General features: G+C 43.3%; 2 long non-coding RNA genes across 3 annotated transcripts in view; both read right to left on the bottom strand.

Moving 5' to 3' along the window:
- Window positions 1–3,072: 3,072 nt before the first annotated feature.
- On the bottom strand, window positions 3,073–12,232 carry LOC111530917. Of its 2 annotated transcripts, none has more exons than XR_002728050.1 (3): window positions 10,801–12,232; window positions 5,750–5,869; window positions 3,073–3,583 (listed from the first exon to the last, which is right to left on the bottom strand). It is a non-coding gene; the product is annotated as an uncharacterized LOC111530917 (long non-coding RNA). The 2 variants fall into 2 exon arrangements; XR_002728051.1 differs by lacking the exon at window positions 10,801–12,232 and adding an exon at window positions 9,436–9,651.
- A 442-nt stretch (window positions 12,233–12,674) lies between these two features.
- LOC111530911 overlaps window positions 12,675–26,139 on the bottom strand; it is a 27,121-nt gene continuing 13,656 nt past the window's right edge. Inside the window, exons 3-5 of the long non-coding RNA XR_002728048.3 lie at window positions 17,877–18,044; window positions 13,967–14,042; window positions 12,675–13,636 (exon numbers count right to left, since the gene is read on the bottom strand). This is a non-coding gene — a long non-coding RNA (uncharacterized LOC111530911). The remainder of the gene's footprint in view (window positions 13,637–13,966; window positions 14,043–17,876; window positions 18,045–26,139) is intronic.

The following is a 26,139-nucleotide window of genomic DNA, read 5'->3' as shown; positions in this document are numbered from 1 at the left end:
TGAAGATCATCAGTGTTCATTTGACAGCATTAAAAAGTTCAAAAAGACCTTCCATACTCTCCCACAGAAGCCCTAGAAATCTTCATTTTGTTAATCATTTTGGATGTCTGAGAACTTGTAATCCAATGAGTAGAAATGTTGGTACCCCATTTATGGCTGTCATCCTGCCAGTTCTCAGGAGTTCGTATAAGTCTAAATCTGCAAGGGTCTCATCCCATAAGGACCCTTGTCTCTTTCTCTGTTGCCTTTGCCCACTGGCTCTGGCAACAGGGGTCTTTCTTTCTCCTTGGCTCTCTTTGGATATGGTGGCTCCCTCTTCTGTACCACCTTAGGAAATACCTTTTGCATGCATGGCTAAGTCATTTAAAAGCCTACAGTTTGAGTAACATTTTGAGTGAGTACTCTCTGAAGCTGGGTTGGAATCTCAGGCTTCTTTGTCTGAAAGGTGACTCTTGGGCTAGAAGTTTCTTATCCTAGCTTTCGTTTTGAGGCCTCTCTGTTCTCCTCTTGGGTTGGAAGTTATTCCTGGCTTTTTGTTTCATGGTGTCTCTGTGATCTTAGTCTTGCTCCTTTCATGGAAACTTCTCAGTTGACTAAATTCTCCCTTCTCAAACATCTGCTGACTGTGTGTTCCACCAATATGGAACTAATTCTGTCTACTTCCTTTCCTGTTTGCATGACTTTACCAAGAATTATTTAGAACTTTAATGGTTCTTTTGAGAAAAATTTGATCTTCCAAATTGCCTTCTTTAGATCTTTCCTTTCCTAATTGAGTCTCTCAACTCCCTATAATCACTGAAACTTTAGGCACCCCACTCCATGCCTTGGAGGCTCTCAATGTGCTTAGGGATCTGCAAAAGCCAACACCTGAGCCTGAAAAATAAAATAGAAAAAAAAAAAACGAAATTTAATTCTCAGCTTTATAATTTTATATGTCAAAAGAAAATCTTGAAAATCTTAAAAATCTCCAAAAATACTGGTGAGAAAAAAGCTTTAGCCCTCATATGAAGAAGATAAAAACTTGTTCCATTTTCCAGAAACACAGTTATAATACAAACATCAAACGGGGTAAAGACAAAAACCAAGTCTTCTATATAAACAAGTGAATTTTGTATTATTGTAATCACTTTAGTCAGGGTTCCCCAGAAAGGCACAATCCATAGGATATATGTAGACAGACAGATAAGAAAGGTTCACATAATTATGGAGGCTGAGAAAGTCCATGATAGGCTGTCTCCAAGTTGGGGAACTAGGAAAGCTGGTAGCATTGCTCAGTCCATGTCCAAAGGACTCAGAATCAGTTAAGTCAATGGTGTAACTCTCATTCTGAGGCCAAAGGCCTGAGACCCTGAAGTTCTGATGTCAAAGGCAAGAGAAGGATGTTTCAGTGTCACAAGGAGATAATTCACCTTTCCTCTTCCTTTTTGTTCTATCTGGGCTCTCAAGCAATTGGATGGTGCCTGTATTAGTTCATTTTTGTACTGCTATGAAGAAGTACCTGAGTCTGAGCAATTTATAAAGAACAAAGAGGGTTTTTTGTTGTTGTTGTTGTTGTTGTTGTTGTTGGAGACAGTCTCACTCTGTCGCCCAGGCTGGAGTGCAGTGGCATGGTCTCCGCTCACTGTAAGCTCCGCTGCCTCCTGGGTTAATGCCATTCTCCTGCCTCAGCCTCCCTAGAATTTGGCACTACAGATGCCCACCACCACACCTGCTAATTTTTTTTGTATTTTCAGTAGAGACGGGGTTTCACCATGTTCGCCAGGATGGTCTTGATCTCCTGACCTCTTGATCCACCTGCCTCAGCCTCCCAAAGTGCTGGGATTACAGGCATGAGCCACCGCACCCAGCCAAGAACAAAGAGGTTTAATGGGCTGACAGTTCCACATGGCTGGAGGCGCCTCAGAAGGGGAAGCAAAGACGTCTTTCTTCACATGGCAGCAGCAAGAAGTGCTAAGCCATAAAACCATCAGATAGTGAGAACTCACTCACTATCATGAGAACAGCATGGCAGTAACCACCACCATGATTCAATCATCCCCCACCAGGTCCCTCCCACAACATGTAGGGATTATAGCAACTACAATTCAAGATGAGATCTGGGTGGGTACACAGTCAAACCATATCAGTGCCCATCCACGTTGGGTCAGGGTGGATCTTCCTTACCTCATTGTCTTCCAGAAACACCCTCACCCTTATGCCCAGAAACTGTGCTTTACCAGCTATGTTAGTATCACTTAATCCAATCAAGTAGACGTCTAAAATTAACCATCAGAATATTTATGCCTGATTCGTGGCTAAAATTTCAGGATGAAAGCTATGAGATCTCTATTTGTGTTTGTATGTCTATTAATGTATGTTCTGTGTATGTGAATTTTCTTAACTCTGGGTAGCATTGCAAAATTCATTTATAAAATCCTCTAAAAGTGTTCTATTCTAACTTGGCTTGGAAAAAAAATCATTTACAAATAAATATTCCCCAAACTCCTAGAAATATAGGAACTGATCCAAATGTTTTTCAGGTTAACGTGATTTGGATACAACTTAGTTAAATAAGATAAATTTAATTTTTTTGTGTGTAATAAAATAATTATGTCTTCAGAGTTATCACTATTAAATATAAAACAAACAAGTTTCTTTCTTTCTTTTTTTTTTTTTTTAAGATGTAGTCTCTCTCTGTCACCCAGGCTGGGGTGCAGTGCTGCGATCTTGGCTCACTGCAAGCTCTGCCTCCTGGGTTCATGCCATTCTCCTGCCTCAGCCTCCCAAGTAACTGGGACTACAGGGGCCTGCCACCATGCTCAGCTAATTTTTTTTTGTATTTTTAGTAGAGACAGGGTTCCACAGTGTTAGCCAGGATGGTCTTGATCTCCTGACCTCATGATCCACCCACCTCAGCCTCCCAAAGTGCTGGGATTACAGGTGTGAGCCACAGTGCCTGGCCAACAAACAAGTTTCTATTCTGCTTGAGTGCTTACAAGAAGCTAATATTATACTTACTAGATAATTAGAATCAAATCTATAAGCTTTAAGATTTTAAGTCATCATTCTTATGAAAAACATTATTTCCTTTTTTTTATGGTGAAAAGATACACATCTATTTAGAATCAGCCAGCTGGACTCAGTTTAGATGATCCCAAGTTTGTTGGCAACATCTAAAGCATTGTAATCAGGAGTCACTCGAACATATGTCTTCTTTTCTCCATCAGGCCGAATCAGGATGTTGACTGTGGCCACATCCACGTCCCAGAGCTTCTTCACAGTCTGTATGATCTGGTGCTTGTTGGCTTTAACATCGACAGTGAACACAAGCGTGTTGTTGTCTATCTTCTTCATGGCTGACTCAGTGGTCACTGGAAACTTGATGATAGCATGGTGGTCAAGCTTGTTTCTCCAGGGGGCGCTCTTCCCAGGATATCTGGGCTGCCTCCGGAGTCGCAGTGTCTTGGGACGCTGGAAGGTGGATGAGGTGCAGATCTTCTTTTTGGGGGGGGCTGTGGACACATTTCAACACTGCCTTCTTGGCCTTTGCTTTGGCTTTGGCTTTAGGAGGGGCAGGAGCTTCCTTCTTCGCTTTTGGTGCCATCTTGTGAAAAGCGAAAAACATTATTTCAATAATAAGTTTTTTACAGTAAATCTGCCTAATAGTAGTTCCCAAAATACTTTTGGTAATTTTTAACTTTAAAGTTAAGCTAACTAAAACATTTCCATTAAATATCTAGATCACTTATAAATAAGATACAATACTAAAGCATTAATTACTGGACATAAGTAATTCAAGTTTATATACTTTTGGCTTCTTATTTTTACAGAGAAGCCAGATACTTTGGCCTGTTAATAAACATGTTTTTGCCTACAATACTGTACTATGTACTATGAGAAACTACCACACTGTACTGTGTACTATGAGAAACATATGTACTATGAGAAAACACATCCCAATGTTGGGAGATGGTATACTCATACATTTTCTAATCTACTACAGAATGCTAACATATGGCAGTTTAAACCAGTCTATGTCCTAGTTTTCACTGGAAAATAAAAGTATTAAAATTATAATCAATATATGTAAATAAAACTACCAGAAACAGGCCAGGTACAGTGGCTCTCGCCTACAATCCCAGCACTTTGGGAGACCAAGATGGGTGGATCATGAGGTCAGGAGATCGAGACCATCCTGGCTAACACAGTGAAACCATGTCTCCACTAAAAATACAAAAAATTAGCTGGGCACGGTGGCAGGCAACTATAGTCCCAGCTACTCAGGAGACTTAGGCAGGAGAATGGCATGAACCCAGGAGGTGGAGCTTTCAGTGAGCCGAGATCACGCCACAGCACTCCAGCCTGGCAGACAGAGCGAGACTCTGTCTCAAAAAAAAGAAAAAAAAAAACACTACTAGAAATAATAGAATAACTAGAAACAACTCTATGCAAAGTGTATAAGAAAAGTAGGGCATGTTTTGCAAGAAAAATAGGATGTAATAATTTATAAGGAAAACCATACAACATATACAAACAAAAAGAGATACCTAACCTTCCCAGTGTTATATTTGTATGGGTAAAATGTTATGTTTTCAGAAATTATATAAAATTCCTGGAAATTTGTCAACGTCCTCCTTATTCATGCTATGTGCTGATATAGTTATGAGTCATAATTCCAGTTATTATTTTAAATCCTGTATGCCACAGGAAAAAAAATCAGATATCTTTGTCAGTTGTGGTATAATGAACTCTCATCAGATCTTTCATCACAGCCATTTCATACCTTTTGTCATTTAGATATTATTTCCCACTGATGCTTTCCTGATATTTACTGCAATCAGCTATAGGTCAGAATGCTTGTCGACAACACAGGACTCCCTCTGAGAGTCACCCATCTGCTCACCAAGAGAAATGCGTATCTGAGTGCCTCATTGGGAGAGAGTAACCGGCAACTCAAAAGAATGAAACCATTTGTCTCTTATGTACCTATGACCTGGAAGCTCCCTCTCTGGCCTTCTCTTCAAGTTGTCTCACCTTTCTGGAGTGAACCAAGGTACATCTTTCACATATTGATTGATGTCTCATGTCTCCCTAAAGTGTGTAAAACCAAGCTGGGCCCTGACCACCTTGGGCCTGCGTTGTCGGTACCTCCTGCGGAGGCATCACGGGCACATCCTCAAACATGGCAAAATAAACTTTCTAAAAAATCTGAGACCTGTCTCAGATTTTCAGGGTTCACACATGTAATGTAGGATGTCAATGTTTATAAAACAGACATTATTCTATCTACTATTAAAAATATGCTGCCAATTAACCTTTGACTTTCTCAACAAAATAAAAAATGTCGATGAGGTACAAATAATATATTTAAACTTAAATAATATTGCAAGTTTTAATATGCCTACTTTTCAATTTTTCAATACTATTTTTACTAATTTAACACTGTAAGAAAAATGAGTAATGAAAACATGAATAAAAGCATTTACAGGGGGTGTACATGTTTCCTCCAGCCTCTGCCCATCTCCAGCTTTCATCCCAACTGTCCCGACAGTGGCTCTAAGCATTTCTCCTTTCTGTATACCAAGATCTCCCAGCAGAAGCAAACCCAAATCTTATCATGTGTTATGACACGCTGTGATGATGAGCAACCAAAGCCTTGAGGAAGGGATGCTTTTGTAAAACAAGACTTGCAGAATATAACGTGTGAAGTAAAGCCCATGGCAGAGCTCCCTTTAGCACCCAGGGAACAGACAGGAAGCTTTAGCCTCACCTTCCTCACTGGCCCGCAGCCACGTCTCCCCAGGTCAGTCTTGAGGACAACGAAACTCTGGTCTTCACTGTGGACACACTACCAGGTGCTCCAAAGCCATTGCCTCTTCTTGAGTGGGTCCTGAGGAGAACAAAGCTCTGGTTCTAATCCTAACCCCAATCCTGTCTCTAGACTTTGACCCTGACCCTAAACCCTGATCCCTACCCTGGTCCCCAATTCTGACCCCGACTTTTACCCTGACTCTGATCTTGACCCTGACCATGACTCCACCTCTAACCATACTTCTGGCCCTGACTCAGACCCAGACCCTAATCCTAACCCTAATCCTACTATTATCTTCACAATCTGTCTCTAATCTTACCCCCTACTGCTAAATAGCTGTACCCAAAAGCACTTTTTAAATTATTTAACTTCTTTTCCTTGAATTCTCTAAGGATATCTTAAAGGAGATGTCATTATGTATTTTGCAGTCCCTCTGAGTGGTATGGCTTCAGATAGGAAGTTCTAATACTTTGCAAGACATAAAAAGTTTGGAGAGCAACAGGACGGGGTTGTTAGGGATGCATGTTGGCATTCACAATAGTCATTGGTGCTGTTCTCCAAATATTTTCAGTTCAGTTTTTATGAATACATTCTGACTATTCCAACCCACCTGCTTAAATTTTTGCATGACCACATAGCTTTTTTTTTTTTTTTTTTTTTTTTTTTTTTGCCAATGGAGGTGAGAAGAAATAACATGTGACTTTTTCAGGAGAAATCTCTAAGAACAGAGTTCTATTCAGCATGCTTTTTGGTCTTTTCTATAGCAATAATTTCAGCAATATTAATAGCTTCAAAAACTTACTTAGCTATTAGGTTTTTTAAAAATGTCTTTTGTCTTCCAGTTTGTAAGCTACACTGATCAGGACTACAGAGTTGAATTATTAGAAGTGATAAAGGAAAGATAATGCTTATCTTTTGAAAACATGAATTACCTGTTTAATGGGCACAAACAAGTTTTGTTCTATTCATCAGGTAGTAATAAACAAAACTTTACATGAAAAGTGACGGTCAGGGAATGCAGAGAAAACACAACTGACTTCATGGCAGGAAGATGCTTAGTGCTAATTCAATGTTACTACTTATTAGCTGCAAAATATAATTGTATTTGAAATTTTTATCATGGACACTAACCATCATTATGGACACAGGATGGCTATTGACCAATGAGAAAAGATGGTGGTCATAACAACCAGCAGTGCCCATGGCACATCTGCCAGTGTACAGTGACTATCAGCTCCGACTGATCTGGATGTCTTAACGGCTTCATTGTGAGTGACAGGATTGCCTTGTGTCAATGGCTCTCAAACCTGGGTGCTTGCTTGAATCTCTTAAAGAACTTTCAAAAATATGTTCATCACTAATTCACAATTATACTCTTTAGGAATTATGAATCTGGGTGCTCCTGTATTGGGTGCATATATATTTAGGATAGTTAGCTCTTCTTGTTGAATTGATCCTTTTACCATTATGTAATGGCCTTGCCTCTTTTGATCTTTGTTGGTTTAAAGTTTGTTTTATCAGAGACTAGGATTGCAAACCCTGCCTTTTTTTGTTTTCTTTTTGCTTGGTAGATCTTCCTCCATCCCTTTATTTTGAGCCTATGTGTGTCTCTGCACATAAGATGGGTCTCCTAAATACAGCACACTGATGAATCTTGACGCCTTATCCAGTTTGCCAGTCTGTGTCTTTTAATTGGAGCATTTAGCCCATTTACATTTAAGGTTAATATTATTATGTGTGAATTTGATGCTGTCATTATGATGTTAGCTGGTTATTTTGCTCATTAGTAGATGCAGTTCTTCCTAGCATCGATGGTCTTTACATTTTGGCATGTTTTTGCAGTGGCTGGTAGCAGTTGTTTCTTTCCATGTTTAGTGCTTCCTTCAGGAGCTCTTGTAGGGCAGGCCTAGTGGTGACAAAATCTCTCAGCATTTGCTTGTCTGTAAAGGATTTTATTTCTCCTTCACTTATGAAACTTAGTTTGGCTGGATATGAAATTCTGGGTTGAAAATTCTTTTCTTTAAGAATGATGAATATTGGCCCCCACTCTCTTCTGGCTTGTAGAGTTTCTGCTGAGAGATCTGCTGTTAGTCTGATGGGCTTCCCTTTGTGGGTAACCCGACCTTTCTCTCTGGCTGCCCTTAACATTTTTTACTTCATTTCAACTTTGGTGAATCTGACAATTACGTGTTGCTCTTCTTTAGGAGTTGCTCTTCTTTAGGAGTATCTTTGTAGCGTTCTCTGCATTTCCTGAATTTGAATGTTGGCCTGGTTTGCTAGGTTGGGGAGGTTCTCCTGGATAATATCCTGCAGAGTGCTTTCCAACTTGGTACCATTCTCCCCATCACTTTCAGGTACATCAATCAGATGCAGATTTGGTCTTTTCACATAGTCCCATATTTCTTGGAGGTTTTGTTTTTTCCTTTTTACTCTTTTTTCTCTAAACTTCTCTTCTTGCTTCATTTCATTCATTTGATCTTCAATCACTGATACCCTTTCTTCCAGTTGATTGAATCGGTTACTGAAGTTTGTGCATTTGTCACGTAGTTCTCATGCCATGGTTTTCAGCTCTACCAGGTCATTTAAGGACTTCTCTACATTGGTTATCCTGGTTAGCCATTCGTTTAATCTTTTTTCAAGGTTTTTAGCTTCTTTGTGATGGGTTCAAATTTCCTCCTTTAGCTCAGAGAAGTTTGATCATCTGAAGCCTTCTTCTCTCAACTCATCAAAGTCATTCTCCGTCAAGCTTTGTTCCATTGCTGGTGAGGAGCTTCACTCCTTTGAAGGGGGAGAGGTGCTCTGATTTTTAGAATTTTCAGCTTTTCTGCTGTTTTTTCCCCATCTTGGTGGTTTTATCTACCTTTGGTCTTTGATGATGGTGACGTACAGATGGGGTTTTGGTGTGGATGTCCTTTCTGTTTGTTGGTTTTCCTTCTGACAGTCAGGATCCTCAGCTGCACGTCTGTTGGAGTTTGCTGGAGGTCCACTCCAGACCCTGTTTGCCTGGGTATCAGCTGCGGAGGCTGCAGAATGGTGAATATTGCTGAACAGCAAATGTTGCTGCCTGATCGTTCCTCTAGAAGCTTCATCTCAGAGGGACACCTGGCTGTGTGAGGAGTCAGTCGGCCCCTAATGGGGAGTGTCTCCCAGTTAGGCTGCTTGGGGGTCAGGGACCCACTGGAGGAAGCAGTCTGACCATTCTCAGGTCTCAAACTCTGCGCTGGGAGAACCACTACTCTCTTCAAAGCTGTCAGACAGGGACATTTAAATCTGCAGAGGTTTCTGCAGACGTTTGTTTGGCTATGTCCTGTCCCCAGAGGTGGAGTCTACAGAGGCAGACAGGCCTCCTTGAGTTGCGGTGGGCTCCACCCAGTTCGAGCTGCCCAGTCGCTTTGTTTACCTACTCAAGCCTCAGCAATGGTGGGCAACCCTCCCCCAGCCTCGCTGCTGTCTTGCAGTTAGATCTCAGACTGCTGTGCTAGCAATGAGTGAAGCTCCATGGGCATGGAACCCTCCAAGATAGGTGTGGGATATAATCTCCTAGTGCGCAGTTTGCTAAGACCCTTGGATAGGGTGGGAGTGACCCGAATTTCCAGGTGTTATGTGTCAGAGTTTCCTTTGGCTAGGAAAGGGAATTCCCTTACCCCTTGCACTTCCTGGGTGAGGCAACACCTCACCCTGCTTCGACTCTCACTCGGTGGGCTGCACCCACTGTCCAGCACCCATTGTCCAATGCGCCCCAGTGAGATGAACCTGGTACCACAGTTGGAAATACAGAAAACACCTGTCTTATGTGTCGCTCGCTGAGAGTTGTAACCTAGAGCTGTTCCTATTCGGCCATCATGGAACCGCACAGCTTTAGCTTCTTTCCAGGTAATGCTGCATCTGCATTTAAGACCAGACGCATTAACATGGGTTAAATTGTGAAACTGCCTAGCATTAGATATGGCATTAGCAACTAGGCGATCAGCCATTTGATTTCCTGCAGTCAAAGGTCCTAGAACCCGAACCCGAACCCTAACCTGAACCCTAACCTGAACCCAAACCCTAACACTTACCCTCACCCTCACTCTTGTCCTTGCCCTCGTCCTCGCCATCGCCCTAGCCCTCACCCTAGACTTCGCCCTCGCCCTCGCCCTGGCCCTAGCCCTATCCCTCGCCCTGAACCTGACCCTTGCCCTGACCCTAACCCTAACCCTGAACCTGACCCTCACCCTAGCCGTTACCCTGACAATGACCTGAGCCCCAGCCATTACCCTGACACTGACCCGAGCCCCAGCCATAACCCTGACCCTGACCTGAGCCCTAGCCGTAACTCTGACCCAGAACCGAGCACGAGCCATAACCCTAAACCATAACCCTGACCCTAACCCCAGCCGTAACCCTAAACCATAATAATAACCCTAATCCCAACTCCAACCCTAAACAATAACCCTGACCCTATCTCTAGCTCTAGCCATAACCCTAAAATGTAACCCTGACCATAACCCTAGCCCTAGCCATAACCTTAAACCCTACCTATAACCCTAATCCAACTCCAATCCTAATCCTAACCCCAAATCTAACCCTAACCCCAATCCTAACCCCAACCCCTAACTGTAACCACTAACCCTGATGGCAACCCTAACTGTATGCTAGTAGCTACATTTGTGTTGATTATGTCAGTGTTCATTATTGTGAGCATTGTATTGGGTTGCGGCTTGTGTGGGGAGTGAGGATTTGTAACGTTTTCATTTTTAGGTAGTGTGTTAGCATTACAGATATTTGGTACATGAGTACTGTGGGTGTTGTATTCGTATTTCAGATGGCATGTCTGCATTACGAAGAAAGCCTTTGTGTTCTGAGGCTGCAGTATGGACCTTGCACTGCAGCCATCTCGCCTTGGGTGGGGAGAACCTCAGTGATAGGATTTAGAGGGTCTTTTGGTTTCCAGTTTTCTATACTGAGACCTTCAAACTAGTCTGTGACCCTCAAGATTCAGGGCTGCAAACAGAAAGGATTTCGCTCACCATGGATGTGGTCCTGAGTTGTCCCAAAGTGAGATAGTGCCCCCAGGGTCTGTGTTGAGAACGCAGCTCTGCCTTCATGGTGTCCCCCTCCTGGTCTGTGCTGAGAAGAAAGCAGCCCCGCCCTTACAGTGTCCTCCGTGTCTGTGCTGGGGAGAACACTGCTCTGCCTTTGCCGTGCCCCCGGGTCTGTCCTGAGCAGAATGCAGCTCTGCCCTCGTGGTAACCCCTGGGTCTGTGCTGCACAGAACGCAGCTCTGCCCTCACAGTGCCCCCAGGTCTGTGATGAGCAGAATGCAGCTCCACCTTCACGGTGTCCTCTGAGTCTGTGCTGAGAAGAATGCAGTTCCACCCTGGCATAGGCTATGCACGGCTCTGGGAGGCAGGCAGGTGGCGGAACCTCAGGAATCTGAAAAGGCAAACTCGGACACCCCCTGCTGGCGGCCGGGCACTGCAGGGCCTGCTTGCTCATGGTGCTGTGCCCATGTGCCACCTGTTGGCGACCAGGACAACTGCAAGACCCTCTTGCTCACAGTGCAGTGGCTAGTGCCCCATGCTATTGGCTGGGACACTGCAGGGCCCTTCTGGCCGCTGGGGGCGCTGCCAGACCCTCTTGCTCACAGTGTAGTGGCAGCACGCCCCCTGCTGGCAACGAGGGCACAGCAGGGTCCTCTTTCTCATGGTGTGGTGCCCGTGCGCCCCCTGCTGGCAGGTGGGGACACTGCCCGACCCTCTTGCTCACAGCGTAGTTGCTGTACGCACCTTCCTGGCAGCTGGGGACACTGCCCGGCCCTCTTTCTTACCGTGTAGTGGTGGCACACCACCTGCAGGCATCTGGGGGACTATGCAGGGCCCTCTTGCTCCTGGTGTGAGGCTGGCACCCCCTACTGACCTCTTACTGCACCACTTAAAGTTGGAGCACCAGTAATTCAGTGCCATCAGTTTGGGAAATTCAAACTCAAAAGGAGCTATCGCTGGAGAGAGCTGATGTCCCAGTTCTTGTCTAACTTGGCAGAAAGATTTTCACCAGGAGGCAGTACAAAGATGGCAGATAACTTCATTGAAAATAAATACAGTGTAAACAGCTTATTGTAGAAAAAAATAGGACCCAAGGGAGGAGTGGGCTGATTGTGCAGGAAAACAGGCCAAGAGTCCTGTGCAGGAAATTTTATTTTGGGCTTCTTCACATTCATGCCTCTGTCTCAAGTCTCCACCTGTTTTCTTTGTCTGGTTTTCCTGCTCCTGCCTTAGATCCCTAACTTCCCCCACTTGGGCTTGTGGGACCCCCTCACTGTTGGTTGGGGCACATGTGCAGTGATCAATCCAAATCCACTCTGGGACTGGGCTCCTTCCTGCCATCTCAGGAAGGTCTCATGGTGGTCACGTCTGTACCTACTGCACCTGCCTATCTCTTTTGAATGTCCTCTGCCTTAATCTGTACTTATGGTGCCAGGTTTCTCTTAAGAATGTCCCCTTCGTCCTACTTATTGGCATGTAGCCAGCAATATTCTTTTTTTTTTTTTTTTTTTTTTTTTTTTTTGAGATGGAGTCTTGCTCTGTCACCCAGGCTGGAGTGCAATGGTGCAATCTTGGCTCACTGCAAGCTCCGCCTCCTGGGTTCATGCCATTCTCCTGCCTCAGCCTCCCAAGTAGCTGGGACTACAGGTGCCCGCCACCACGTCTGGCTAATTTTTTGTATTTTTAGTAGAGGCATGGTTTCACCATGTTATCCAGGAAGGACTCGATCTCCTGACCTCGTGATCCGCCTGCCTCTCGGCCTCCCAATGTGCTGGGATTACAGCCAAGAGCCACTTCACCTGGCCTACAATTTCTGGAAGAAAACATAGAAGAAAAGCTATGTGTCTTTGGGTTTGGTAATGAATTTTAACAAATGACACAAAAAGTCGATACACACAGAAGAAATAATAATGTAGATTTTTTAATATTAAAAGTTTACACTCTGGAAAAGACCTTATTAAGAGAATAAAAAGACAAGCCACATATTGAAAGACAATATTTGCAAAATACAAATCTGAGAATTTGTATTCAAAATATGCAAAACAAAAACCTTAAAACTAAACAATAAGTTAAACAGCCCAATCAAAAATGCACACAGATCTGAACAGACACCTCACCAAAGAAGATCTACAGATGGCAAGTAAACATACAAAAAGATGCTCAACATAGTACAGAACTGAAAACCACAATGAGATAGCAAAGCTGGTATATATCTGTTAGAATTGCTAAACTCTAAAAAAAATGACAAATTGCTGGAGGAAAGACAAGAACTCTTCATTGCTGGTGGAACACAGTGTAGAAGACCATAATAATCCACCTCAAAATATAATGGTAGGAATCCAGAATATGCCAACCCAAAATATGTTCCTTTGGCTTAAGAATTATTCCAAGATGATTATTTTGAAAAAATGCTACAAAGGAAGTTCTGAAAACAGAGTAGAAGTTACCCTTGTGTAAGGAAAATTTACATCTATAAAGGAAATCCCCATTTAAAAGCTACCTCTCTCTCTCTCCACCAAGAAGAGAAGGATAACTAAATCACTAAAGAGTCTTATCAACGGAGAATGCACGCACTTAAGTCTGTATATCAAACCTTACCTACTGTCCTTTTGCTGGTTACCTTCCCATTACTGCACCTCAAATCTTCTTTCTTTAAGTTGAAGATAGTATTTACACTTGAATTGAAAGCCAACTGTTGGAGATTTACTCATTTTTCCCTGGGTGTCTCCCATGTATCCATAAGGTATACATCTTTTTCAACTTTTCTACATTTTTCTCATTTTAATCTGTCATTTGTTACAGAGGGTCCCATCTAAGAATTCTGAAAACAGAGAGAGAAAATTATTTTTCTTCCCCTATTACAAGTGGGGCAGTTTTTTCCAAAGCTCAACAAGTCTCACCTTACAATCAAAAAATCACATTCCTAAATATTTTAGCAAATACTTTGATGTTATTTCCAAACAAAACCTACCATGTAATTATGTACAGAAGCCCTATTCATAATGACCACAGGGAAAAAAAGGAATCAGAAAGTCTTACAATAGATGACTGTGTGGGAACCCACTCAGACATAAAAAGTTGTTATAAAGATTATTTGAATGAAAACATTTGAGATACTGAAGATAAAGGAACAAATCTTACCAGAACTTACTTTATCAAATTAGAGCAGAGCTCCCAAAAAATACAGCTGCCATTAACACCATCCAAGGAGTTTCTTGCAAATTCAGCTGAAATGAAGACAGCCTAATCATTCCCATTAGCACTGATAAATGAAAATGAAATCCTAACCTCCCAACTGACTGAACAGATCCATGGTTCAATTACCTCTCCCCAGGTCCCTCCCATGACATGTGGGGATTATAGGAACTACAATTCGAGATGAGATTTGGGTTGGGACATGACCAAACCATATCATTCCACCATGGCCCCTCCCAAATCTCATGTCCTCACATTTCAAAACAGAATCATACCCTTCCAACAGTTCCCTAAAGTCTTAACTCATTACAGCATTAACTCAAAAATTCAAGCCCAAAGTTTTGTCTGAGACAAGGCAAGTCCCTTCTGCCTATGAGCTTGTAAAATCAAAAGCAAGTTAGTTACTACTTAGATAAAATGGTGGTACAGGCATTGGGTAAATACACACATTCCAAATGGGAGAAATCAGCCAAAAAAAGAGCTACAGGCCCCATGCAAGTCTGAAATCCAATAGGACAGTCATTAAACTCAAAGGCCCAAAATGATGTCCTTTGACTCCATGTGTCACATCCAGGTCATGCTGATGCAAGAGGTGGTCTCCCATGGCCTTAAGCAGTTCTGCCTCTGTGACTTTGCAGGGTACAGCTCCTCTCCCAATTGCTTTCATGGGCTAGCATTGAGTGTCTGTGGCTTTCCCAGGCACACAGTGCAAGCTGTTAGTGGATCTACTATCCTGGGGTCTGGAGGACAGTGGCCCTCTCCTCACAGCTCCATTAGGCAGTGCCCCAGTGGGGACTCTATGTGGGGGCTCCAACCTGACATTTCCCTTCCACACTGCCATAGCAGAGGTTTCCATGAGGGCTCTGGCCCAGCAGCAGACTTCTGTCTGGACATCCAGGCCTTTCCCTACATCCCCTGAAATCTAGGCAGAGGTTCCCAAACCTCAATTCTTGACTTCTGCACACTTACAGGCCCAACACCACGTGGAAGCTGCCAAGGCTTGGGGATTGCACTATCTGAAGCAACCACCTGAGCTGTATGTTGGCCCTTTTTACACACAGCTGGAGTGGCTGGGACACAGGGCACCAAGTGCCAAGGCTGCACACAGCAGGATGGCCCTGGATCTGGCCCAGGAAACCACTTTTCTCTCCTAGGCCTCTAGGCCTATGATGGGAGAAGCTTGCTGTGAAGACTTGTGACATGATCTGGAGACATTTTCCCCATTGTCTTGGTAATTAACATTCAGCTACTTATTACTTATGCAAATTTCTGCAGCAGGCTTGCATTTCTCCCCAGAAAACAGGGTTTTCTTTTTTATCACATCATCGGGCTGCAAATTTTCCAAACTTTTATGCTCTGCCTCCTCTTGAATGTTTTGCCACCGGATACCCTAAATCATCTGTCAAGTTCAGAGTTCCACAGATTTTTAGGGCAGGGACAAAATCCCCCCAGTCTCTTTGCATAGGAAGTATGACCTTTACTCCAATTCCCAACAAGTTCCTCATCTCCATCTGAGAGAACCTCTACCTGGACTTTATTGTCCATATCACTGCCAGCATTTTGGTTAAAGCTATTCAACAAATCTCTAGGAAGTTCCAAATTTTCCCACATCTTCCTGTCTTCTGAGCTCTCCAAGTCTCTAGAAAGTTCCAAACTTTCCCACATTTCCCTAACTTCTTCTGAGCCCTCTAAACTGTTTCAGCCTCTGCCTGTTACCCAGTTCCAAAGCTGCTTCCACATTTTGGGGTATCCTTAGAGCAGCACCCCACTCTCTGTGGTACCAATTTACTGTATTAGTCTGTATTGGGCTGCTATAAGGACATGCCCAAGACTGGGTAATTTATAAAGAAAAAATGTTTAATTGACTCATAGTTCTGTAAGGCTTGGGAGGCCTCAGGAAACTTACAATCATCATGGAAGGGTAAGCAAACATGTCCTTCTTCACATGGCAGCATAAAGGAGAACTGCATAGGGAAGTTGGGGGAAAGCCCCTTATAAAACCATCAAATTGCATGAGAACTCACTCATGATCCCAAAAACATCATGGAGGTGACCACCCCCATGATTCAATTACCTCCCACTTTGTCCCTCCCACAACACATGGGGATTATGTGGACTACAATTCAAGATGAGACTTGAATGGGTATACAGCCAAAAAATATCAGGAGACATCAAAATTAAATGCAATGTGTTACCCTGTATGGGATCTTGGAACATTAAGTTAAAAAGGACATTAGTTAAAACTAAGGAAATCTGAATAAAGTATGAACTTCAGTTAATAATAATGTATTAGTAATGGCTTATTAATTATATCAAATATACTATATTAATATTAGATGTTAATAATAAAGAAAAATGGCTATGGTGTATATGGGAACTCTGGGTGAAATCTTCGCTTTTTTTTTTTTCTAAATCTAAAACTTTTCTTTTCTTTTCTTTTTCTTGAGACAAAATCTCTCTCTATCACCCAGGCTGGAGCGTAGTGGCATGATCTCAGCTCACTGCAACCTCTGCCTCCCAGGTTCAGGTGATTCCCCTTCCTCAGCCTCCCAAGTAGCTAGCATTACAGGTGTGCACCACCATGCCTGGCTGATTTTTGTATTTGTAGTAGAGATGAGGTTTCACCATGTTGTCCAGGCTGGTCTTGAACTTCTGAAGTTCAGTGATCTGCCTGTCTCCGCCTCCTAAAACTTTCCTAAAATAAAATTTTATTGTAAAAAAGGGATCATAGAGGAATATTATGAGTAACTGTATGCTAACAAATTGGATAACCTAGATGAAATAGGCTCATTCCTAGAAAAAGACACAAACTACCAAAACTGACTCAAAAAGTAGAAAATCTGAATAAATGTATAACAAGAGATTGAACTAGTAATTTTAAAATTCCCACAAAGAAAAGTCCAGACTCAGATGGCTTCACTGGTGAATTCTACAAAGTGTTCACAAAATCAAAATCAAACATTTACAAATTGTTCCAAATAATAAGAAGGAATGCTTCCCAATTTATTCTATGGAGTCAGTTTTCACCTGATATCAAAATCAGAAAAGGACATCACAAAAAAAGAAAACTACAGTACAATATCTGTTATGAATAGAGACACAAAAATTCTCAAGACCCTAATCTAGCAACATATAAAAAAGACCACACACCATGACCAGGGAGATTTATCACAGGAATTCAAGATTGGTTTAACATTCCAAAATCAGTCAATGTAATAAACAATATTAAATGGACAAAAGCCATACGATCATGTCAATAGATACAAAAAGAGTATTTGACAAAATATAACACCCTTTATGATGAAAAGCACTCCACAAACTAGGAATAGAAAGAGATTTCCTCATCCTACATAAAGAACATCTATGAAAACTCATGGCCAACATCATACTTAATAGTTACAGACAACGATTTACCCTGAGATCAACAAGAAAACAAGAATGTCTACTTTCACATCATCTATTTAACACTGTACTATAGTTTCGACCCAGGACAGTTGGCAAGAAAATAAAAGACATGAGATTGTAATGAAAGAAGTTAAAGTATCTCTATTCACAGATGATATGCACTTGTGTGTAGAAAATTCTAAGGAATTCATAAAAATACCTTATCAGAGTTAATAAATGAGTTCAGCATGGTTTTAGTATACAATACCTGCACACAAAAATAATTGTATTTCTAAACAGTAGCAATGAACAATCTAAAAGTTAAGAAAATTCCATTAACAATAGCATTACAAAGGACAAAATAGGAATAAACAAAATAAGTGAAAGATTTACGCATTGAAAATTATAGAATATTGCTTAAAAAATAAAGAAGATCAAAATTAATGGAAAGACATTTCATGCTCATGGATTAGAAGACTTACTTTTTTCTTTTTTCTTTTTTTTCAAAATGAAGTATTTCTCTGTCACCCAGCCTGGAGTACAGTGGTGTGATCACAGCTCACTGCAGCCTCAATCTCCTTGTCTCAAATGATCTTTCTGCACCAGCCTATTGAATAGCTGGAACTACAGGCATGCGCCACCACACCTGGCTAATTAAACAAAAAAAAAATTTGTAGAGATGGGGTCATTTCTATGTTACCCAGGCTGGTCTTGAACTCCTAGGTGCAAGTGATCCTCTTGTCTTGGCCTCCCAAAATGTTGGGATTATAGGCAGGAGCCATGGCACCCAGCCAGAAGACTTAATATTGTTAAGACAATAATACTCCCCAAATAGATCTACAGATTCAATATGACCCCATCAGAATCTTAGCTGCATTTTCTGTAGTAATCAGCAACCTGATCCTAAATTGAAAAGACTCACTATACCCAAAATAATGTTGAAAACGAAAAGCAGAGTTAGAGAACTAACACTTTCCAATTTCAAAATTTACACATAGTACTAACATATAGACGTATAAATGACCAGAGTAATAGAATTGAGAATCAGAAAAAAATCCTTACATTTGTCATCAATTTATTTATTCATTCATTTGAGACAGGGTCTTGCTGTGTCACCTAGGCTAGAGTGCAGTGGCATGATCTTGGCTCACTGAAAGGTCCATCTCCTGGGCTCAAGCAATCCTCTCACCTCAGCCTCCCAAGTGGCTGGGACTACAGGTGCACACCACCACATCTGGCCAATTTTTGTATTTTTTGTAGAGACAGGGCTTTGCCATATTGCCCAGGCTGGTCTCTAACTCCTGGACTCAAGCGATCCACCTGCCTCAGCCTCACAAAGTGCTGGGATTACAGGCATGGGCTACTGCACCTGGTAATCAATTTATTTTTGAAAAGAATGTCAAGACAATTCAACGGGGAAAAAGTAGTCTTTTCAACAAATGGTGCTGGGACAACCGCATATCCACATGCAAAACAATAAAGCTGGACTCCTACCTCATGCCATATATAAAAAGTAACTCAAATTGGATTACAGACTAAATGTTAGCTAAACTTATAAAACTCTTAGACAAATACATAGAATTAAATTTTCATTACTGGAGTTAGGCAATACTTTCTTAAATACGATGCCAAAAGCATAAACAACAAAAGAAAAAATAGATAAATTGGTCTTCATTAAACTTAAAAACTTTTGTGCTTCAAAGGGCACCATGAAGAAAGTGAAAGGTTAATCTATAGAATGACAGAAAATATTTGCAAATCAGATGTCTGATAAGGGACTTGGTCCAGGCATATTAAAAGAAAACTCTTAAAACTCAATAATAAAAGACAATCCCATTAAGAAGTGGGCAAATAACTTGAATAGACATTCTCCAAAGAAGATGACCAAAAAACACATGAAAAGATGCTTAACCTCCTTAGTCACTAGGGAAATGCAAATCAAAAGCATAGGGGTTACTACTTCAGACTCACCAGGATGGCTGCAATAAAAAAGATAACATGTTGAAAAGAACGTGTAAGAATCTTAACCTTCACACATTTTTGGTAGGAATGTAAAATGGTGCAAATGATTTTGTCAACAGTCTGGCAGTTCTTCAAAATGTTAAATGTAGAGTTACCATATGACCCAGCAATTGAAGGCTAACTAGAAGCCATGTTCAGAAACATGAAAACCCCGAGGATAGCACCAGCAGGCACTCAGTGGAGACTCTGTTTTTGCTCCAGGCAAACAGGATGTTCCAAGGGACCAAGGGAGGCCAGCATCTGCTGTAAGCACACAACCCATTTAAAAGATGAAGAGTTAAGAACTCCGGAAAGGCTCGTGCCTCATCGCTGCTGGGCCTTACAGAGGAGGCACAGGATATGAGGTTTGGTCCAACCCAGCTGGCAGGGCTGGCTTTTTCAGTTAAAATGGGCCCAACAGTGTTGGCTAGGTAAGGAGGACAGAGGGCAGGCACTCCGAACAGGGTCGAACTTGCCTTCCCTCACATGCCTGTCACCACCCTGACCCCAAACTACGAAAGTCTTCAGTCCTTCTTCTCTAATTCAGAAACCAAAACTGTTTATGAATGATATTTCTGGAGTCACAGGGCTCTGGCAACATAAATCTATTTTCATCATTCAACTTCTATACTAAAGGATAATTCATCACGATTACCATCATTATACAAAGTTTTCTTGATACGTAAGAGGGTCTATCTAAACTTACCATATGTTTAAACAAATCAGAGCATGAATGATTCTAGAATGTATAAAACTCTGTCTAAAACAGAAATCCAAAATCCTTTTGGCCTGCCTGATTGCCTGGTTCTTGATTTAGTATGTTTTGGACAAACCTCCTGATCGTGTGAGGTTCTCTCACTGTCAGCATAAACAGGGCTCATATTTGGTGTGTACTTCAAGGCTGGATATCTGTCTTCATGCCCTGAATTAAATCATAAGCTTCCTGATTGAAAGTGACCTTCTAAGCCCCTGCACTGATGGCTCAGAGAGGGTGAAAGACGTTCTCAAAGCCACAGAGAAACTTGATTCCAGGCTGGAAATAAAATCCTTATTTCCTGACGCTGCCCCAGCGCTCCAAACTGTGTGTGCATTCTTCTTACCACTGAAAACATAGTCTCCTGCTGGTTTCATCTTAAACTCAGTTATTATTGACTTAAAAACTTTAGGATGTCACGCTTTTGCTGATCAAGGTGCAGCTCTGGCTCAGAACCATCCCCAAAGGAACCGCCGCACCGTTGCTCAGTCTATGCATGAAGTAGCCATCACCTGCATGTTGGACTTATGTTTGCATTTCCTTCACGAGCATCCAAAATAATGAAGAGGAGAATTTTAAAAGTGTTTTCTTGTACCTAGGTCCTTTTACACTAGGGAGGGCCCTTAGGGCCTGAACTCACGTGATGTTCTTTAACAAACCAAAGGGAGGGAAGCTCCTGGCCATTTCCATCACTCATGCAAAGGTCCATGCCATGTTGAAGCTCTCATAGCTACTTGGGCATGAGATGCACATGTATTATTTTTAATCTTTAAGCCACTTGGGAGATGTAGCATCCGCTTTATAGAGGCAGACAACCCAATGCCCCATTCATGGTCATCCTGCTCACTCTCTGCCACAGTGCCTGACTCAGTTCCCTCCCAGCTAACCTCCCCCTTCAGGTTGGTTTTCACAAAAAAGCAAAATTAAACTTGAAGGGCAAATGTTTCTGATACTGCATTTCTATTGTCCTTTGTCATTTCCTCAAAATACTCGTGTTTTTTAAAAACATTCTTTTCCTCTTTTGCACCCAAATCAAGGTAGTATTGCCTGAAGTAGTCAGAGAAGCTGGGGAAAGTGGCAAGTTTCAATGTAGATGCCCCCTCCCACATGTACAAGACACACAAAGAGGGAAGTCCAGGTCTAGTGGACTGCCAGAGGACAGTGCTGCCAGAGGACAAGAAGATCAGAGCACACCTAGTCATCTCTGGGCCGCTCACGAGGGCCCCACACACGGACATCTAACTGTGCACATCACCCGACCAGAAAGAAAACCACTCTAATGTGTTAGAAGACATTCTTCCAGGCTTCTTTAACATGTATGTTTTTAAAAAATTAGGAGCGTACACTTGTATTTTTCTTTATGGTTTGAATAGGGCTATATAACCACATAGTTCAACATTAAAAAGGTATTTAGTGAAATCTCCGGCTACCCAGCCCACTCCCCAGAGGTAACCAATGACTTCAGCTTTTAATGTGCCCTTCCAGAGATTTCTTATGCATATGAAGGCAAACAAATGTGAACTGTCTCTATCTTCCCTCTTTTCTAAACAATGGTACACACTACCCACACTGGCCCACTTCATGCTTTTTTCATTTAATTGGAATATTTTGAAAACAGTCTTTTGCTGGATGTTCATAGTTCTACTGGGGCAGTACCCCTGATTCACAGCTGCCCCTGAACTGGTGAAAGATTACGTCTCATAATTATAAGGTGCCCCCAGAGATGTGACAGACTCCTGTCACACTGGCCAGCAAAGAACCAGACTGAAGACCCAGGCATTAATTTATCAGTCAAAATTTGCTGAAGAAGAGGCCACTTCCCAGACCCCAAGCAACCATACATTGAAAAGTTTTAATTGCCATATTATGAGTGGCAGGAAACTGCTGTGGCTTACCACTGACTACAGGCACACAGCAGGCACTGGAATCTTCACTGAATTAATGAATTAAACCTGTTGACCAGTTTTTTTTTGTTGTTATTTATTTGTTTTTCGGAGACAGGGTCTTATTCTGTTGCCCAGATTGCAGTGCAGCAGTACTCACTGCAGTCTCAACCTCCCACGCTCCAGCAATCCTCCCACCTCAGCGTCTCCAGTAGCTAGAACTATAAGCTCACAACTACCACACTCTAATTTTTTTTTATTTTTATTTTTTTATTTTTTTTGTAGAGACAGGGTCTCACCATGTAGCCAGTGCTGGCCTCAAATTCCTGGGTTCCAGTGATCCTCCTGCCTCAGTCTCCCAAATTGCTGGGATTATAGGCGTGGCCTGACTTGACCAGTTTTAAAATAAAACTCTTAAAATTTTATTAAATTGATGTTGGCTGACAATGTCAGAAAACAGGAAGACAGCACAAGGTTTGAGCACAAAGCCATGAAATGTGTTCCATGTCCCTTATAGAGCAATGAGTCCCACCAGTCCGGCCCTGTGGACAAAGCATTTGCCCTAATCTTCCCCCATCTGGAGCCAAATGTCAGCATGCAGGTGAAGACGTTTTCAAACAGCAAAAACAGAGAGGCAATGTTTCAAAGAATACTTGCACACGGTGACAAGAAGCAAGGCTGTGTTTTCTTGCAAAAGGCTTTGCTTCCAAATAACTCAAGAAAGAAGCACTGAATTGCTCTGACCAGCTCCCCCCTTCTTCTGGTCAGACTTGGGTGGGAGCCACCGGGTCACAAACACTAGGTGGTGTTCCACACTGGCGACTGCATGGCAGGCGCTGCGTCTGTTGCAGGCAGGTGGATTCTCCTGAGAGTCTGAGGACTTCCCACCCACTCCCCATCCCACATCCTTCCCTTCAGCAGAACAGACCTTAGAAAGAGAAGAATGTCTGAGAAACCCTATTCATGAGAGGGCAACCCCAGGAACCACCAGGCCACCAGGGCTTCAGGAAGGCCAGGAGGTTCACAGAAGTGTCCTCTTGAGAGGCTGTGTCTCTATTTGAACTCACTTCTTCAAGCCAGGTAGAAACTTACTCATTGAATCCATATTTTCCTGTGCTGGGCTGAATAGTAAAAGAAAATGTGGTCTCCACTTTATCCCCAAGAGAGCTTGGTATACAGTAGATACTAAAAGCATTTACTAAACGACAGGTGACCAGCATGAGGCAGGCCCTACCTTTGTCCAAGGCCTCTGAGCACAGCAGGAAAAGGGCCCAACCCAGGGCTCAGGAAGTCGCATCCCACGGGGCAGACAGCAGTGAGCAGTGAGACATGTTGGCCAGGCTAGTCTCGAACTCCTGACCTCGTGATCCATCCGCCTTGGCCCCTCAAAGTGCTGGGATTACAGGTGTGAGCTACCACACCCAGCCAGAAGTGATATTTTAAAAGGGTTTAAGGGCTCAAGGAAGCCTTTACAATGTAGTAAATTTAAACACACACACACAAGAACACAACACCGAATCTACAGTGAGATCCCAATTAGGTCAGAAATTACTTTGACACAACACAGCACAGATGGGCAAGGCCCCTGGGCTGGGAATTCTGTCTGAGCCAGGAGCCACTCAGGCCAAAGAAGTCCAGACTTCTGGGCTGGGCCCAGGCAAGGTCGTTTCAGAAAGTTCTAGCTCCTGCTCCTTGAGGATATTCCTTGAACCAGAAGCATTCCCTGGAGCCAGCTGGAGATGTTCTACACCAGACTCGGAGTCCAAATCTGCACTCTCACGAGATTCAGGGTTCATGTGCACATTAAAGATTGAAAAACAGGGTCATAAACAGCCCAGTAAGCATCTCGCTAGTCACAGCTATGGGCTGTTTTTCAGTGTTCATTAATTCAACAAAATGAATGCCAGAGAGGCCTGAGCCTGAATGGGTGTTGACTCCAAGGTGCTGAACAACTGACCTGTCTTCATGCAGCTGATGGTTTGCTCGAGTCAGAAGTTAGACAGTAATCACACATGCAAATATGTAATTGCAAACTCTGAGAGATGCAAAAGAAGACTGGAAAACACAGGCCCTGATTTAAACTGAGTGTATAAGGAGTGGAAATAATCAGGTGAAGCGTGAGGACAGACAGCATTTCATCCCATGGCACAACCAAAGGAGCCTGGAGAGTCCCAGGAACGAGGAGGGCAGTGTGGGCGGCTAGGCAAGTGGGAGCTTGTGTGTGTCTGAGATGCTCCAGGGAAACGCTGACACGGGATTTGGCTCCAGGACGTGCTGGGGGCCTTCAGGTGTCTCCCACATTCCCCCACACATCCAGGTGGGTCACAGGGTCACAGTATCACCACATCAGAGGAAGAAGACCCTCAAGTCTCACTGTCAGGGTGGGGTCACATGCGCAACTCTAAACCATTCACCGGCAGGGGCTGAGACTCGCTTAGACTGTCACAGCCCCTGGCCTAGAGCAGGATCTGTTGGGAGGGGATGGCGATGCTGGCCTGCCATCCAAGCCCAGGCACATTCCAGCTGTAAAGGAGCTCACACGTGTGCATGGCAAACATGAGCCACCTCGGACCTTCAGGCCAGGGAGCACATGTGCACATCTGTGTCCTGTAGGAGACTAAGAAACACAGAAAGAACTGCATGTAGGAAAAGAGAGTGCAATCGATCTTTAAAGAAATACAGGCGGACATCCTAATGAGGAACCTGCTGGAGCGTGGGACTCGGCAGTTGCTTGCTATGGAATGACTTCCTGGGCTGACACGTTGGGACGGTTTAAAATCGGGCCACACACCTATGAGTCAGATGAGGTGGAGCCTGGCGCCTGCCCAGGTGCTGTCCACCCAAGATCCAGAGTGATGATGGCCCAGCTGTTGGCACTTGAAGAACTGCCCAGACGAGCATCGTGTCAGGCTGCCCAGGGTGACAGCTAAACCCACTGTACCCTGTGGTCCCCTCTGAGCAGAGACAGTCCCTGCAGAGGGCTTGCCACTGGTTCATGCATGTGTTCTTCACCGACGCACCCAGCCCTGCTAAATGTAGGAGTTGGGGAGGGGTAGGAGTGGAGGACACGGAGGTCTATGAACGTGGTCTCTGTCCAGAAGGGATTTACCATACAGGAGAGAAGACAGAGTCTATGCCAAGCTCTGTGTGCATGCTCTCTTTAATCCTGATGGCAACCCCAGGGAGGTGTCATTGTTCCCACTTTACAAATGAGGAGACTGAAACCTAGAGGGGTTTAATAACCTGCCCATAGTCACAAGGCTAGTAAATGAAGGAACTGAGGCTGAATTCAAGAAGGCAATTTTGAAAAGACCTAAAGGGCTACAATGATGGGAGAGAGAATTTCAAATGGAAGCTCAGGTACAAGGGGTGCCCTTCGTGGGAAGGAACACCCCAGGTGGGAGCAGATGCCCCTCACGGAGGGAATGGACAAGGATGGCCCATCAGCAAGGGAGCAGGATGAACGGGCCAGGGCTACTCCAGAAACAAGTGAGGGCTCAGGAGACTCTATGCTGAGAGTGGGGGCCAGGGGAGGGGTGCTAGGGGGTTGGCCTTGGCCCAAGTGTGTGAGGCGTGAGCATAAGCTGCTCATCTGTCCCTGCCTTCACAAGACTTTCCTGAAAGGTAAATTCACTTAGGCAGATGCCTGGAACTCCAGCCTGTGGAAGAAAGTGGGGTCCCATTCCCATTTTAGCTCATGATACATGGAGGAATTAGGCAGTTCTGCATCCGAGCTGTGCTGCCCATTGGGAGGGGCTGAGGGGATGCAGACTGGGTCACTGGAGTTGTACAAATACAGACAGAAAATATAGCAAAGCTGCAAAGAGCCAGGCTCTGAGTGGACACACCTGGGTTCCAATCCTCACCTGTATTGGCTGTGTAACTTTGGATAATTTATTTAACTTCTCTGATCCTGTTCCCCCTTTGTAAAATGGATAAAAACATTCATCCCAGAGTAGTGGTGTGAATCTAATATGTGTACATGTTCTGTGCTCAACATAGGCCCTGGTGAGAGAATAAGACCCCACCCAATGGGAGCAATTCATGTGCTCAACTTGCTCACCAAGCTGTTTGTTCTCCCCCAGGCCTAGAGAGGGAGCAATTCAC

This window comes from Piliocolobus tephrosceles, chromosome 5 (genome assembly GCF_002776525.5).
Source record: "Piliocolobus tephrosceles isolate RC106 chromosome 5, ASM277652v3, whole genome shotgun sequence".
In the NCBI taxonomy this organism is placed as follows: domain Eukaryota; kingdom Metazoa; phylum Chordata; class Mammalia; order Primates; family Cercopithecidae; genus Piliocolobus; species Piliocolobus tephrosceles.
This window is presented reverse-complemented; position numbering and strand designations above follow the sequence as displayed.